Genomic DNA, 17,857 nt, shown 5'->3' with positions numbered 1-17,857 from the left:
AGGGAACTGCAGCTTGGGTTTGCTGTGTCCAGTCCCTCCCCCAAGAGAAAAACATCTACTGGAAGGTTGAAGGACCCTGGTGCACAAAGAAAGGGTTAAAGGTAAGGGAGCCAAGAAAATGCTGTCAGCCCTCTCTCCAAGCAGAAGCAAGTAGCATCCTGTTTAGGAAGGACGGAAGGAAGTGGACACTGGTGAAAGTAGCAATGGCCTTTTATGTTGGCCCCACCTTCAGCTCATTTTGGAACAATAAAAAGTGTTTCCACCTCCTTGGAACCCATATTTCTTTGTACTGTCTGGAAAGCTACTAAGCAGACTCAGTCTCTGAGAAGAACCAAGTAAGTGACCTGGACTGAGGTGAAATAGAGGTGGGGTGAGAGAGTGATGTGGGCAAGGGCAGTCACAACCAGCCTTGGAGTGCAGTCATGTCTCCAGAACTGCTTTTGATAACAGCTGATGTTGGAGGAGCAGAGGAGTTGTGCAAGTTAAAATGCAGCATGAGATATTTTGGAAATATGAAAGGAGTAATCACCTTTCAATTCAAGCAAAGGTCTGGGAGTGGCCATTAGTTACATTTATAATTTCTCCACTCTCTTCAAATGTCCCTAATCTCTCTTTCCAGACACTTCTCTAAGCATCAAAGGTACTGCCAAAGGATTAAGTGATTTCCAGAGACAAAAGTATACTGGAAACATCCTAAGAGAAGTCAAGGAAAATATGGCCCTTGGAGGCTACTGAAAACAGGACATGGGCCCCAGAGGGTCCACAGGAACATCTATATGTGGCACAAACCTGAGGGCTTAGCCAAGATTTATTTGGGCAATGAGAGAGATTAGGCAATGAGGTGGTCCAGACTAAGCACTGAGTCTAATAACCCCTCACTGTCTAGGGCCTGGAGGCCTGGGGCTTCCAAGCCTCCAACTGCACAAAGCAGATATGGGCAGACAGGGGCTAATGGGACAGACAACTTGGAGAATTAAACAGTCAATACATCTGAGAGAGGGCAGTCCCAACTGAGTAGCCCTTGTCCCCTGCAGCAGTTCAAGTGTGGCTAAATGAGGATGATGGATTCATTCTTGGAATTCTAGCAATCCAGAAGACAGGTGAGAAAAGTGCACATGCCCTCTTGGTCCAAAAGTGAAACTGAATACATTTTCAAGCATGCATCTGGATGAAGCAAGAGGGATGGCTTAAAATCTGTTGGTAATACTATCAATTAGGAAAATGTTCACATTCCACAAATGAAATTCTTTTCTTTCCTTGGCTACAGGAAGACTTGTCTCATTCTTGAATAAGGAAGACAACACAGTACTGGCTGGCTTGAAGGAGGTCCTGCCTTTTACAAGTCAACACCTGAACAGAAAAGGTCAGCTAAGGGGAGTAGGGAGAGACAGAAGCAAGGAGGTGTATAATGAGGCCTTGAGGAAATCATTGTTGAACTCAGGATCTCTTATTTGTCCTCAAAATGAGGATAATCATTCCTTTCTACCTCACAGAATTGAATATGCGTATGTAAGCATTTTGAAAACTGGAAAATGCCAAATGAGTGAAAGAAATGATGACAGTGTTATTACTTTTTTAAGGAAAAATGCATGAAATTCACCTAAGATGTTTGTTGAAAGGCAGATACCTGATGGTCTACCAAAAGGTGAAGGAGAAATCTCTATGGTTGGAGCTGATGAATCTGAATCCTTAGCAAGTTCTCCAGATGTCAGAATTTGAGAGTTTAATATATGCATGCAATGTAGATAGTACTAGAAGGAAGAAGAAAATTCAGACTCAAAATCTGGAACATTCCCAGAAAATTGCAGCCCCATGCCCTAAAATAAAAAATTTTAAAAGGCCTGGAAAGAGGATAATGTGTTCTTAAATCTTTGGGTGTTGCTGACTTTTTTCCTATAGGCTTGTGAGAAGTCAGGCTGTTTTGATACAGAAGGAACCAAAAGAGGCAAAGGAGAGAAGTAGTTGACAAGGGGAGAGATGAAAAAGCAGGTAACAGTTGCTATTTGAAGTTCTCTTCTCTGTCTTGACATGGCAATATCAAGATAGGCATTTAAAGAACAAAACAAAACATTCAGTGTCAGCTTTTTGAGATGGACATTATTTCTATCTTTAGATCTCTATTAAAAGAATGTGGTGTTTTAGATTCGATGAGACAACAAAGACTTGACTTTTCCCCCTTGCACTTCTGCTATTGTCAAAATGCTGTTTGGCCCCTAAATCAGCAGCAGTAGCAGTCACTCCATTTTCCCCTGTGGGAAGACTAGATAAGTATATAGAAATTTAAGAAATTGTGTAAAACCTAAATACATGACTGATGAACTCAGAAACAATATGTAAATTAAGTTTTTAAGAAATAATTCACAGTTTCCTACCTGGGTCACTAAATTTTCCTCCATTAGCTATCAGGATATTTCTAATAGCTTTACATCTACTGATTAATCTACTGATTATTAATCTACTGATGATTTAAGATAAGCAAACAAGTATTTTAAAGGTTCATGTCTCAGAGATATCACTACTTTGATTTTTATGCTATCTTTCATCGAGCAAGTGAAGAATTCCCTCTTCCAATTACAAAGACATCATGAATGGAAAAAAGTTTTAATTACTTTGGAGAAAGTTGCCAGGTATGCCAAAAAGATACTTCAGAATTATATTTCTCACCTTCCATAAAATAAATAAAGCATGAACAATCTTAAATATACTTATTTTAAAAGAAAAATACAGAGAACATTTCATTGTCTTTGGCTTCTTCATAGGCCAGGTCTTCCAACTCCAAATCCAAATATTGTGAATGTTTCACACATCTAATTTAAGCATTGTACTGGGCACACACTGAATCCAGGGTTCTGGGTCAGTTATCAAGGGGAATTCTATATGCCTTTACATTCTTCTTGCCCTCACAAAATTATAGCTCATTGTCTTTTTTTTTAATCACCCACTATCAATATGCTACTGGAGTAGTCAATATTGTTAAATCAGAAAAACAAAAGAGACAAATGATAATGATGCTAGCAAAATCTACCTAAACTGGACTCTTATAACACTCAAAGAATTTGTGATGTAATATAATGTGTGAGAACGAACATGCTGTCATTCAGATACCCATTTAAAGCAAGTCTCTGCTATAAAATATGGACTTCTCAAAACAAGAAAACAAAACTTTGTGACTCATATACATCATCATTCACTCCTGGAAATCTACATAAAATGAATGATTAACCTTAATGCTATAATGGCAAACACAATTTTCCTTACCAGAATATGACAGTGTCTTGGTCTGCTGGAAACACAAGGAAGCCCAGCTCTTCACATGGATCATCCTGCTGTGAGATCAGGCCCTGGAACCAGATCTCCATGACTATGAGCTCATTGGACTGGCTTAAAGCCTTCCCTAAAGGCCAAGGCAGTCTTAAAGGAAGAAGACCTTTTCTACCTGAATTTTATCCTATACGGTGGCTGTACTTCCATTTCATTTTCCCTGCCAGATTGTCAGTTAACGTAGGCTGGCCAAAGCAATATAAACAATTACTTTCTAATAATTTGTGAATTCATTTCCATAACAAATTCATTTATAGTGCTTTATTCAATATAAATTACTATACAATACATATCTGTCTGGCTTTGATAATCTCTTAAAACAGAAAGGATAGACTTAATTCTTCTTCACAACACAGAGGAAGGGTGGTATTCTCACTACCCAACAAGAGAAATTTTAAAGTTTTGAAGAATGTCTGTTTTGATAAGAAATGCAAGATACAGCTAATGTGACCAGTGCTAAGTGTCCTCCACATTTATAAGTGCATTACAATTTGACACACTGAATCCTTAAAACGTTCCCATGAGGTAGGTACTTTCATATCCCTATTTTATAAATGAAGAAACTCATACACAGAAAGGTTAAGTTGCTTAACCTAGGATACCCAACTAAGAATTGGTAGAGTACAAATTCAAACCCATGAATTTATTTTCGGACCTTCCCTTTTTATTACCTGTGTAATACTGTATGTTAATAAAATATACCATGAATAATTAAAGTCATGTAATAAAGTTCATAAAATAAGAATATAATTGCCACTTGTATTTATAGTGTCCTTTACTGTTTAAAAACATCTTCTAATGTATTATCTCACTGAAACTCAACAAAATGATAATTAAAGTTAAGGAGATAATAATAATCCAGTTATACAAATGGAAACTTAGTGATCTCCCAATGTCACACATTCAATGAGGATCTACAGGTTAAATCCAGGCCTTCTGACCTCAGTGTCTCTATTGCCCTAACTAAGGTCACATTGGGGGAAAAAATGAGAATGCCAAATGTCCTTGCATTCATGAGTCTCTAGTGGTATTATACAAATGACCTCGAAGGGATCATTTCTGTGGTAGAAAGGAGGGTGTACAACTCCTAAATTCTCTTTTGCTGCAACTCTTACCTCCTTCTGAGCCAGGGAGCTAAAGTGATAGTTTTACCATTCATGGTTATGAGAGGGTAATAGAAGTTCAGCTTCATAAGAAAACCACAGAAAAACTAAATCAAAATAGAAATTAAGGAAACTTATAAATGGATGAATTTATATTTTATTCCCCTTCCTAAAAAAATGTTCACTGGTCTGTCATACCACTTAGAGAAGAGGTGGCACTTGATTTTCCTTCCCAGTTAGATTGATTGCATTCGAAAATATGCCACACAGAATTGCCTGTGGTTTTAGCCCTCCTCTAATTTCAATTGTGGCAACCCTTCTCTCTAGAAAAGCTATGTAGCTGGAGGGTCCCCATTAGAATACAAAATCTACAAGGACAGAGTTTTGCTTATTTTCATATTTCAAATACTTAAAATAATATTTAACACACAGCAAATACTCAATAATAAATTCATCCACCCAGTGACTTGGTCTATAGCTCAGTGTTAGAATGCATGCTCAGCATGCCCAAGGTTCAACAAACATAAAATTGCCCACACATCCACATCCACTCTTTAAGTCAAATAGATGCATGGATCACCCCAAAGAGAACAGAGCACTTGCTCTTTGTATTAAAAAATTAGCTAACTGAAAGATAACCCCTACATTCCCAAGAGGATTATTTTGCTTTACCAGCACCCCCTAAAATTCCCTGCCTAAATTCAATCTATTTATTAAAAACTGGAAGCATGAGGTAGATGGGCTCAGATTTCTGTTCTGAGTAATACCCATTCCCTATATCTAGGCCTATATCTTCAGTTCTAATATATTCTCTCTCTCTCTCTCTCTCTCTCTCTCTCTCTCTCTGTCTCTCTCTCTCGCTCTGTCTGTCTCATGCACACACACACACACATTCAGAGAAGAAAAGGAATATACTAATAAGACAGAGAGACACAGACATCAGGTAAAATGATTCGCCCATTTTTAAAGACTTTGAATACGATTAATATGACCTTAAAATGCTTCGATATTCCTAACATTCATACTGTCACCCATCTTTACTAAGATGTTTTCTCCACAGGCCATTCCTAGTTGTTCTCATTTCTAATTTTAGATTCCAAATTTTCAGGGACTGGATCTTTTGAAATAGCAGTCTCTTACAGCACCCAGCACATGACTGACACTCAAAATATACTATTAAAATCATAATAAATTCATACTTTTGTCCTCTGCATGCACAAAGCACTGGGCACTTTGAAAATAACAGACAATTAGTGAGGACCCTACTGATCCTGTGGTCACTGGAATCTGATAAGGAATAAGATTGTGTTGTAAATAACATAAATACACAAACTGGTTAGGAAAAACTGTCAGGGGATCGGATGACAGTTTGGACAAGCTGACCAAAAAAGGTTTTTTTGGTCCTTAGTTTTTAGAATTCTCTAAAAATAACATGTAAAGTAGAGAGAGTATTCAATTTGGGAGTAAATAGCTTATCCTTGAATAGAGCTACTTATTCTATCTGAGCCAAAGTTTTTCACTTGCAAAATGACAACTTTGTAGGACCCAAATTAGCTAAAATAATATATTGAAACTGTAACACTGCTTTTTTTTTAAATGAGGATAAGTATGAATAAGGTAAAGAATTAATGAATGAATGAATGAATGAGCAAAGAAGTGGATGGATGGTTGGAGAGATGAAATATGGTACCTTTTAAATAGCTCTAAATTAGCCTTGTTAAACTAAGCAAAACACCTTATAATAAAAGAAAAAATATTTGAGGTATCACTTTTATAAGAACATTCAATAATTCTAGAACAGTAAAGGAATGTACTTAGGAAAATTCCTACTCATTCACTCAACAGTCTTTTTAACATTAAACCATATTCCCCTGTGTGTATTTTTCCCCACTAATACAGCATATGCAGCATGACATCAGTGGAAATATGGTTGAGATGGCTCTGTATTTGGGAAATTCAAAACCAAAGCCAAGGGAAGGAGGGAGAATGAATGAGAATATGCATTTCAGAACTGGAATGTTCAGAAAGAGAAGGACAAGGTAATCATATAATCAATACTTAGAAAAGGAAGGAACAATATTTTGCCACACTTTGGGCAGGGTATTAGTTTTTCAACTTAAAGGATTAGTTAAAAGGGCTCTCACAGGTCATCAGCCCACTTCACATAATGTATAAATACTACAACCAACTAGAGATGATAAGAGATATCTTTGCAAGTAATCTAGTAGATTGCCTCCTGACTAGATGAGTGTGCTAAGAAGTATAGCAATGGAGAAAAAGGAATGCTTTCTCTTCATTTTGGCAGCTCTCATTCCTCTCTAAAAAGTGTCAAAACAAGGAATTTTAGTTGGCCTCTAAAAGGTAACTCCTGAGAATCACTTAGCATTTGTTAAAGACAAAAGTTAAGGAAAGAAAGTTAACTTCAAGAAAATGGAGCTCATTACAAAAGCATAAATAAAGAAAAGCATTCTATGTGATTTCTGAATAAGATTAGACAATAGGATTTGAGTGCAAGAGTCTGACAGGTTTTTTTTTTTTCCTTTATAAATACCTACTATCGTATTTTGAGTATATTAGTTACTAGTATATTCACTATTGTGTTATTTAACTGACTTAAAAATAATAAATGTTCAGAATGAGAAAGAATAGTCTCAAGTTTTACCCTAAACAAAATCTTAAGCATGCTTTTATTAATACTGATGTCACTTTAGTACCACTTAAGTAGTACTGATAGTATCACTTAAGTAGTACTATAATTAAAATAAGAAGTGAATGTCTGATAAACACAGTGAAAATGGAAGGGTTTACTTTAACCCCTTTGTACATCTAGCACAGATATGGAACACCTGTTTTCCGATGATACTATTAGGATAAATCCTAGGCTAAACCCACACCACTCCAGGAAATAAAAGCTTGTTCCCTAAGTGAGTAGAAAGTTACATTTTCAGGAATCAGAATGAAAAGAGGTCCTAAACCTAGGAATGTGCATTTAAACTTAAGGAAGATGGTATGCCATGCTCTCTTGTACCTAGATTCTGAGAGATTCATCCATGCTTAATGTTGTTTTGATAGTACAGGGGAGAAATCCTCTACCAACCAGAATCAGGCCAAAAACTACACAGGAAAGCAATTTCATAGGGAGTCCTGAGATGCTGGTCTAGAGCTATGGATTCCAAAGAATGAGTATATCAAGTTATTGCAAATTATTCAGTGTTATAATTTCCTTTGTTATGCACTAGCATTCAGTATGGTCTTATATTTACATTCCGGCCCAGTCTCTCTTGTGCTACTTATAGTTAATGGAAAAGATTTTTATGTCAATACTTAGGTTAGGAGCTTCATAATATATGTCACCATGTCAACAATAGATACAATGAGTGGGACCCTCCAAGATGTAGTTCTGGGATGAGTTCATCCTCACTGTGAGATATTCTTTTGCAATTGCAAGCTATGGTGGATTGGTACTTTGATTTCAGTCAAAGAGTCATTGGGTTTTCTTCACGAGTCTTTATTTCAGGTGCTTCTTAATTTGAACCACACAAAACATCAAAAACTCTGTGTCCCATGTATTGAAATGTCACACTGTACCCCATAAATTAGTATAGTAGAGTTACTATACCCAAATATTTTATATTTATATATATATACATTTAAATGTGTATATGCTTGAATATATACAATTATACTATATTATATTATATATATAATAATATAATATATATGTATATATATTCAGCCTAACAAGTATTTATGAGGATGTGGAGAAATGGAAACTCTTAAATATTTTGGCCTGCAATTATAGTTGTTTGTTACAAGAGTTACCATTTCTATTATCAGTAATCACAGGGAAATCTGGAGAGCCAATAGATGGTAGAAAAAAAGGAAATATTTAAATCTTATATACACACAGCTTTTAACAGAATCTTTACTTTCATTTTTTAAAAATAAAGGAGAATCACAACTCTGAAAAACTCAAAATCAATTTGAGAAAAAGATCTACAAACTCAGAAAAAAATTTCACAAAATGATTTCTCCACTATGAGGATATGGAGAGATAGTAAACAATGAGTCAAAGGTTGTCATATTCATGAATATGGGAGTTTTGAAGGCAACCATTCCATTTCTGGCTTGACAATTTTTAACCATCTGTGTTCACTGCATTATCTTCAAAACTGGAGAATAGGCATGTGCCCCCTTGCAGACAGGAAAGCCATGTGCTCGTGGAAAGGTTCACTTAATATCCATGTATCAGTTTACTTATCTATAAAATGAGAAACTCTTAAGATAACTAGTGATCCTTATATTTTAAGCCCTCTTGGAAATATGCTGCAACCAGGAAGGACATTCAGTTTTAGGGATTCTAAACATCAAGAAAAAGTGTGTGTACTCTAAAATGCACTAATATTTCCAGTGAGATTCTTTACTTGAAAAACAAAATGCATTAGCTATAGCAAATGAGAGTAAATGACTCTAATCACACTGAGACTGCTGAAGCTTCTAACTTCTCCCAAATTTAGTTCAAACTGGATCCCTCTATCTCTGGTAGTGGTGATGGGAGATGAATGAGAAATAATAAAGTGATCTATTAACTGTGGAAATTGCACAAAGCACAATAAAACTGTTCCCATTGTAGGTGGACACCAACTATTTTGATTTTGAGTTGTTTGTTGAATACAATTTCTATATAGATTAAGAAATCTTAGATAAATACAATGAACAGTTTTATGATAATTAGATCAAAGAAAGATTATTTTATAGTGAGGACAGGACAATCATCAGAGGAAGAATATTCTAATGGACTAATTCCTAGTTTGAGTTGAATTTTCATTCTGATGCTTCTTAATAGGGTATCTTGGATAAATTTTTCTCATTCTTTGATAGTCCATTTTCTCATTCTTAAAATGAGATTGACCAGTTGATTGCTAAATTCTCTTCTCACTCCAAAATTGTACGATTCTGCCTGTAATGCTTACCAGTATCACACTATTTCTACAAAACTAACTAGGATGTACCCTGACTAACATCAGGGTAGCTAACTAAAGTAAAAAGAGTTACTGGTCATCTTCAACCCCTGGGTCATTGACTAGATGCCTTCAGTCCCCAGAAAAACTAAACCTGGCTGGTTATCTTTTACCACAAAGCACTTCTCTATAACTCTGAATGAAGGGAGTAGTAATTTAAGCAAATGATTTTTGAGTTCTTACTGTTTACCAGGAACTGGCCTAAACATATATCTACTTTCTTAATTCTCTTAATACTCTATGAAGTGGACATTATTAACAAGTAAATGGGGTGGGGAGGGGAAAGCAATGTGACTAAGGTTATGCAGCTAGTAATGGGGATGAACAGGATTTGAACACATACATCTGGGTCCTGGTGATGGTGATGGCTATTATAGCTCTTTTTTTTGTCATACATAAATGAAAAGATAATAGCTAGGCAATGTAAACAATGCTCTCAACTAAGACTGGGAACAAGTGAACAAGAGAACATGCTTTCCCCTTCTAAGTACCTGACAATCTTAAGTAAACCTCAGTACTGACACTTCCACAAGTTTATAATCCTTACCAAGCCCTATAATAATAGCCCAGCATATCACTTCAACTTCCTTGAGAATCATAGGTAACTTACTCTGCTTCCAAAGTAGAATTAGGCTTCAATGAGTCTCACTAATTGTTTTCTTTGTCAGAGAGTCCCCTGTTGCAAAATCAGGGTAATTAAAGTACATAGGACTGGTAACCCATTCTACTAAAGCCAGGAAAATGTATATGAGGTTTTTAAAAATTATACTGACAACAACCACAAAGATGACAACCTTTGATTTTCTTTTCAGAGTATTCAATCTAAGGGAGCTACTGTAGAAGTGTGTATCTAGAAGAGCAACTTAACACAACATTAAGTCACAGAGTTTCCAGCTTCTGCATTTTAATGTATGGCTGCTGTTAGCTTACCTAGAGAACCTAGGCAAACAGCTTAACCTGGTGTCCCTTAAGATCATTTGCAAAATGAATAGAGTAGATTTTCATGACAAAGATTTAGATATAGAATCACCAAACACAAGAACTGGGATGGAAAGAATCCTAAGAATCATCCAGGTCAATGACCTCATTTTTAAAGACTGTGAAACTGAAGACTGAGAAAGACATATGGCATACTTTAGGTCACATACTTATTGGTGGTTTAAACAGAAATGCAGCTCAGGCTTCCTGATTCTAAGACTAGTGATCTTCAGTATTAGGTTTAAATTTTCATTTAAAGACCATATTTTAGGCTTTTTTTTAATAAGACTACAAAATTTATTGTGCATACCATATCACAGTTTCTAATGAAAGTTTAGCTAAAATCAACCAGTAAGATTTTACTAGTATTATTACATCCCTAATTTACAGGTGGAAAAACAGAACTCAGATGACTGTGGAAGTGATACAAGTTCACATAGTAAGTAAACTCTGGCATTGACACTCTAGCACTGATCTTCCAAATACAAAAATTTTTTTTTGTTTTCTTTTTTTTTTTTTTTTTTGGATGTTTCCCTCACTCTGATCCTTTTAAGTTTAGCTGCTCCAGGTAAGATCAAATGAATTATAAAATCTTCATATAAGACTATGAATTTTTTCCCCAAAATGTACTCAATTAGCATGTAGAACTTTTTTGGAACAATAGGCATTTCTCTCAGTGGCTTATTACATAGTATAGAAGAATCATAATTCTCTTGTTCCTATAGAAATATCACAAAAATACAGAATTCTTTATGATGATAATAAGAATTTTCATTCAGCACCAGGTAGTGATACTTGCAAAACATCCGGTGCATTTTCAAGAATATGTGGGTGCTGAAAGGCAGGACACTAACCTTTCCTTAGAATCTTCTCCACCAAGTAATTTTAAGAGAGGTACTGCCTTTAATAAATGTATTAGATGCACCAGCATCTGATAGTCACATAAGTAATTTCCTTAGTTAGTTTACACCTTGTACTTCTTTAGTTTCAAAGATTCAACTAAACATGAAACTTGCAACTCATTGCAGGGGTATTCATTAGTCTGCAAGTTATCCTTAAAAACAACTATAGTCTAGAGAAAACTCAGTGAAGAAATGAGGTTTTCTCTGCCTTGAATGTAGGTTTATTTGAATCACATATTTGTAACTTGTCAATTTATTTGTTGCTAATTAAGCAATTGTCAATAAAACTTGACAACAGACTGTATTTCTTTCAGTCTTTTATCAGTCTCCTTTCCTCAGCATGTTTTATACATATGCATGTACACATATATATATATATACAGTATACTTAAAAATATATGCATATATATTTACATGTATATTTATGTGTTTTATATATGCATATTTGCTACACATACATGTAGCATATTTATGTATATATTCCAAAGCATTTATTTTCCTTTCCTTTTCATCCATTCCTCAGTCACTGGGCACTTGCCATATGCAAAACTATTTAGCAGGTGGGAGACATACAAAAATAAAATACAATTTCTTCCCTCAAATAACATCTAGTGCATGAACCTGACCTTTTTTGTGACAACAGTCAAAATGACACACATGCTGATGAGAAGTGGGCTCTGTGCAGGGATGATCAGGAGAGCAGGTCACTCTTTTCAGTTGAACAGATCTTCCAGGTTTCATCAGGGAGTGACATGAGAATGGACAATTCAAAGATAAGTGAAATATGGCCTTTCAGAAACAGGACTAAGAAAGACTTTCTGAACAGAAGAAAAACAAAGAGATGTCAAATAGCAGGGTTATGTTGGACTGTGAAGTCCTCCAGGACAGCAATATGTATCTTGTTCATTATTATTTCTCATATACCAAAAATCTCATGATTAATAAGTTGGTCAAACTAAACAATAAATGGATGCACAGGATGAGTGATTTAAGATCTGGATTGGTCGTGCTTTTACAGTTAACTTGTTCTAAGATCCTGAACTTTTTATTTCCCTTTCAGGGCCCAGTACCCTTATCTATAAAAGGAGGTAGATAATGGTAACCTGAGGGCCTGGCTTAGCTCTGATGGTCTATGATCCAATGAGGTCTTTGGAATGGGAACCTCAGACATGGCCTCTGTTGGTTTCCACACTTAGCCTGGCAGAGGTCCAGGGTATACTTTGTGGAGTGATGGATCCCATAGTGTCTTCCAAGTGCAAAATATTACATTCTTTTCTTTGCTTATCTAAAAATGAACAAGCAAAAGTGTAAAGTTAAAATGAGGCAGGAAGCTACACGGAAATACTGCATTATGTTTAATGCTAATTTTGAAAATGTATTTCAAATTTGGAAATCTGCATAGCTATCCAAAGAGATGTTTTATTTTACCTCAGAGAGTATCCCATTTGAGAAGATGGAAATCCAGTATTATAGTAATATTCTTTGTTAACTTCCTAAATGACTTGAGAATTGTAGGAGATAAAAAGCATAGTACAGAAAAAAGATGGTGACACCCTAGTAACTAAATTAAGAACTAGAGAAACAGTACACACATTTACTTTTATCCTTAGCTGTGTTTGGAAGACAGACACTTATGCAGGAAGTATCAAGATTCAAAAGAACCAAATGTCTCAAAAGTAGAAGAGTGTTTGACTTGTAATCAGAATTCTAGTTTTAAATTTTAATGCTTTAACTGAATAGCTGTAGAACTCGAGATTAATTACTAATTTATTGTCCTTTAGTCATCATTAAAGTAGAAATAAAAATACTAATTATGGTTGAGGAATAAGTGAGAAATTACACTAAAATTACTACTTAGCATGGTTCATACCACATATTATGTGTTGAATATATGATAGTTGTTTTTATTATGATGTGGTCAATGACATTTGTAGAAAGCTATAAGAATAGGTGAGAGTAAACATAACATTTTTGCACAATACTTGTAATAGGGCATAACATAAACTAGGTTCCCATTAAACACCATACAAAACTTTAAATCAGCATGGAAATTTCAATCTATAATTTATATCTGAATGGACAAAGACACACATAATATATGACATTTCTTTTATTTGGAAAATAAATACCAACGATGGTACGATAATTTTTACGTAATTTCATTTAGTGCTGTATGTATAGAGGAGGTATAGGGAAAAATTCAAGAGATATGCCAAGTAGCTCTTGAAATGCATTCCCTGGTAGAGTTCTGACAGAGCATCAATGTAACTAAAACTTAGCAGCAGGGAGCAGAACCAGAACCCGTCTATGTTATTTCCAAGAAGCAAAAAGACAGCCCACTTACTGCAGCCACCTGCAGAGAAGAGACACAGGGAACATGGCCTCTTCTCATGCCTGCTGGCATCTGGAAAAATATCCCTCTTGATTCTGTGTTTGCTTAGATCAGAGTGCAGACTCAACACACTCAGGTAATCAACTACAGAGAATATCTTAGAACCTCAATTATGCTTTTTAGCCAAAATCATTAGGATGCTCATATTGTAGAAAGGTGGATCAAGTGGAAAACATTTTCATTAATCAGGTCCCTCAAGATCCTTCCCAACTGCAGCTTCTCTTTCTAATCCAAGAAGACTCTGTTCTTCTTCTGGATGCCTAAGCTATGTTCTGGCTTTGTCGTGGCATTAAATTGATTTGCCTCTTTGTCCTGTCTTAGCTCCTCTTCTAAACTAGGATTTCCTAGAAGGCAGAGACTCTAACTTCCTCATTCTAGAAGCTTCAATCTAGAAGCAGACATTCTAAGTAAATAAGTGTTGAGAGAAAGCATCAGGGGGAAAATGAATAAAGGGAAATAAATGTTCATATATGAAATATGAGGAATAAATTAGTATGACTTAAAACAACATCTTTCTCTTAGTCCATTTCTCTTTCTAAGATCCTATATTGTAAAGGATCAACTCCTGTCTTCCTCCCATTGAAATATAGTCTGTTCTTTTAGCTACTTCACAATCTGTCTTTAGGAAGGTATTAATGAGTATTATGGTTTAAAATGGTTAATTTTGGTGAGGGCTGTTACAGACAAAAGTTTGATGTCTTAGGCTTCATGAAGAGGTACACCTAATACAAGCCATTTCCCCATCTCCTCCTGTTAAATTGGATATTTGTTTCACGTAGTATTAATCTATAAAAATCTTACAACAAGATTTTCAGGGTTGGGTAGTATAAGCATAGTTCCTGCCTAAAAGGAACTAAGCTCTAGTTAGGAAAAGAATAATATCTCAATGTATAAATTAAGATATATACACGTATATAAATTAAAGTATATACAGAGCATGGAAAAACAATTGATAAGATGACTGAGGAAATAAAAAAAGGTCTCAAGGAGGAAATGACATTTGACTTAGGTTAAACAAGAAGAGTTCATTCCAGACAGAAGGATCATCAGTGCAAACTCAAGGAGCTTTCAAAGTCTATGCAATATTTAAGTGAACAACCTTAGATTCTTAATCTAAATTTAAGGAGATGGAATAATTGATTCCTAAAGTCCTTTCTTATTTTTTCTGCCACTGTGTAAAACATTCAAATACTGGCTAAATGTCTTTTTTTCTCTCATGTTTCATTTTTTTTAATCTGACATTGGTTCCCTGCTATTTATATTTTCATTACCACTCTCTATATAGTTACTTTCCAATGTACATACATTTCTCAAAATGATAAGCGAATTGGATGGGAGATACTCAATTCTTATCTTAGTCCCTTTTTTTGGGTAACCTAATGTACTTGTCTCTGAGATGAAAAGGGGAAAGCAAGAAAGCATTTTACAAAGTACAATTTTTTATAGAAAGTATTATCAAAATGCCAATGCTGGAAGGGTTTTAGTGAGCACAGGCAAGGAAAGACAGATTCCTATTAATACAGAATCAAGAAACTTGCTTCTGGGACTGGTGACATGGCTCAGATAATTGTATTCCCACCTAGCAAGCACAAGGTCCTACTTTCAACCCCTAGTACTATCACAAAAAAAGAAAAAGAAATTAAAAAGAAACCTACTTCTGTATTAGAACCAGTATATTAGGGGAATAAGTGTTATCTATTTTTCTGAAAGCTTGAGTTTTTAAACAATTGGGTTTATGCCCAATATCAACAACTTTTAAACCCACTGAGCACTTCTTTCCTTCCTGAGATACCTGAGGTTTCACATAACCCTCAAGTCACAATGGAGTCAAACCATTTGCCCCAAGCACCAGATATGATTTTAAAGAAATCTCATAAGCCAAAGGAATGAAGGAGTGGATGATGATAGGAGTTATCTTGAGAACTAAAATACAAAAGGGATCTGAGCTGAGAAATTACTTGTATCACAATAACAAATGCACAAACTGCCTTTACCACCCACAAAGAGTCTCAGAGATAAGCTTGCTATACTTACAGGAGCTAGGGTCTGAACAGAGAGACTTCACTGAGACTTGGAAGCAGTAGTAGGTAAAACCTTTCAATTTAAAGTTTGTATAAGGTTGATTTTCTTGCAGGCCAAAATAGAAAGGAGCTGATTAGATCTTAGCTCCTTTCTAAGGAAAGACAAGATAACTCGAGTCCCTGATGGTAAAGCTGTATTAAGAAGAAAAAGTGTTGAAGGACAACTTTAAAACTGTATACTATTTTATTCCTGTAGTTGCATTGCTGTTGTGACTGAAAACTAATGAAACACAAGAGGCTCTTCTTATATTATCATTCTACTTGCTTTAATAAAAAATGACAGGGAACTATGACCAATCAATTAAAAACAAACTCTTCTTAAGAGAAAACAATTCTGATAAAAATCACAGAATCCTCAAGTGAAGGCCAACTTACCTAATATTTCATCAAATATCAGACACTTCTTAAAAAGCCCCAGTGATGGCCAATCACAATCTTCTGAGTATTACTTTCATTTTTGGTCCACTATGACTGTAAAAATGTCCTTCTATTGTTAAGAGAATGTGTCTCTTATCTGGCCGTAGTTGCACCCTTTGGGTCTACTCAGAATTATTTTAGCACCTCTCATGCAGGAAAACCTTTCAGAATTTGGAGAGACCATTTTTTATCTTGTGTTTTCTTAATCTCTAATGAAAATATCTTTAGTTCCTTTAGTTTGCTCACAAAATTGCTCTGGCCTCTTCCACCTGAATGAGCTTTGGTTTTCAATACCGTTCTTAATTGTGTCATCTTTGTCACCTCTAAATAAGTTAGTACTGAGCCTAATCAATTTTTAATGTATTTTAAAATGACTTTAACCTTTTTGACTATGCAAATGATACAAATTACTTACATGTTTATATTTTGATATATTACTATTATAAAGCATAACTTTAATGCTAATACTATCTAGGGATGCTGGTGAGCTATTGAACTCAATTTGTCATACCAGCCTAACTTTGCTTATCAGATAACAGCATTGATCTCTGTCTGGTCATTAAGCAGAAAACACTGAGCATCCTCTTTGACTATAACTTCTTCACATACCCCATCCACAGCACACATACACATCCCCACATGCATGCACACATATTGCTCAGTGTTATCACCACAGGGTCTCTTCATTGCCTCTTTCTATTCCTACCACAACCCTCTGATCCAGACTTTCCATCAGTGTTCACCGGGACAGCATCACATACATAAGATCTGCTGGCCAGTGATTTCTCTCTTACTTCCCATTCCTCAAGAGACTTATTTTAACAACAACCAGCTATCTATGTTTACTGACACCAGTTATGTTCTGGGTACTGCCTAATGTGCTAACACAGGTACAAAAATGAATAGTGGTCTTTGCCTTCAAGTGGATGAGAGTCTAATGGAGATAACAGAACCTAATGAGTACAGTACAGGACTGAGCGAACCATGCAAGATCTTGTTCAAAACACTGTGGGAATCTTGATTTTGATGGAGGAAAGGACATCAGGAAATCCAGGTCTGACAGAGTAAGAGGCTTTCTGAAAATTCAATTTCAAATGAGCTCATGTTCTCAAAAGGCAAGACCAACATTGGTTAAGCATAGTGAGGTACACACAGTGGGTGAGAGATAAGACAGGCTTGACCACTGAAGAATAAAATTTGGAATATGTGAGAGAACTGTGAAAAGGTAATGACCTAAATACTTTTTAAAAGAGTATTAGAGATAACATATACTTTAGAGATAATATATACAAAAAGAAACATGGAGCAATCTTTAAAAATCATATTATTGAATCAAAAAAGATAGGGAAATAGAATTACATTAAAGGAAAATGTATGTGACATCAATTTTATATAAAATTGCATGAGAATATATGTGAGTATATATACATATATATATATATATATATGTATGTATCTATTTTATTATGTAAATGCAAAAGAGAAAATATAAACTTACATAAATACATAAAGACATGCAAACAGTAAATACACCTGTTATCTCCATTAGACTCTCAGGCATTTGAAGGCAAAGACCACTATTCGTTTTTGTACCTGTGTTAGCACATTAGGCAGTACCCAGAACATAACTGGTGTCAGTAAA

General features: G+C 35.3%; 1 protein-coding gene across 4 annotated transcripts in view; it reads right to left on the bottom strand.

The window, feature by feature from the left end:
• The window catches only part of Fgf12 (fibroblast growth factor 12), a 556,448-nt gene that overhangs the window by 253,170 nt on the left and 285,421 nt on the right, over nt 1-17,857 (bottom strand). The window lies entirely within an intron of this gene.

The sequence above is a fragment of the Castor canadensis genome, chromosome 5, assembly GCF_047511655.1.
Source record: "Castor canadensis chromosome 5, mCasCan1.hap1v2, whole genome shotgun sequence".
Classification (NCBI taxonomy): Eukaryota; Metazoa; Chordata; class Mammalia; order Rodentia; family Castoridae; genus Castor; species Castor canadensis.
The sequence above is the reverse complement of the archived record's forward strand: the minus strand, read 5'-3'. Positions and strand labels throughout refer to the sequence as shown.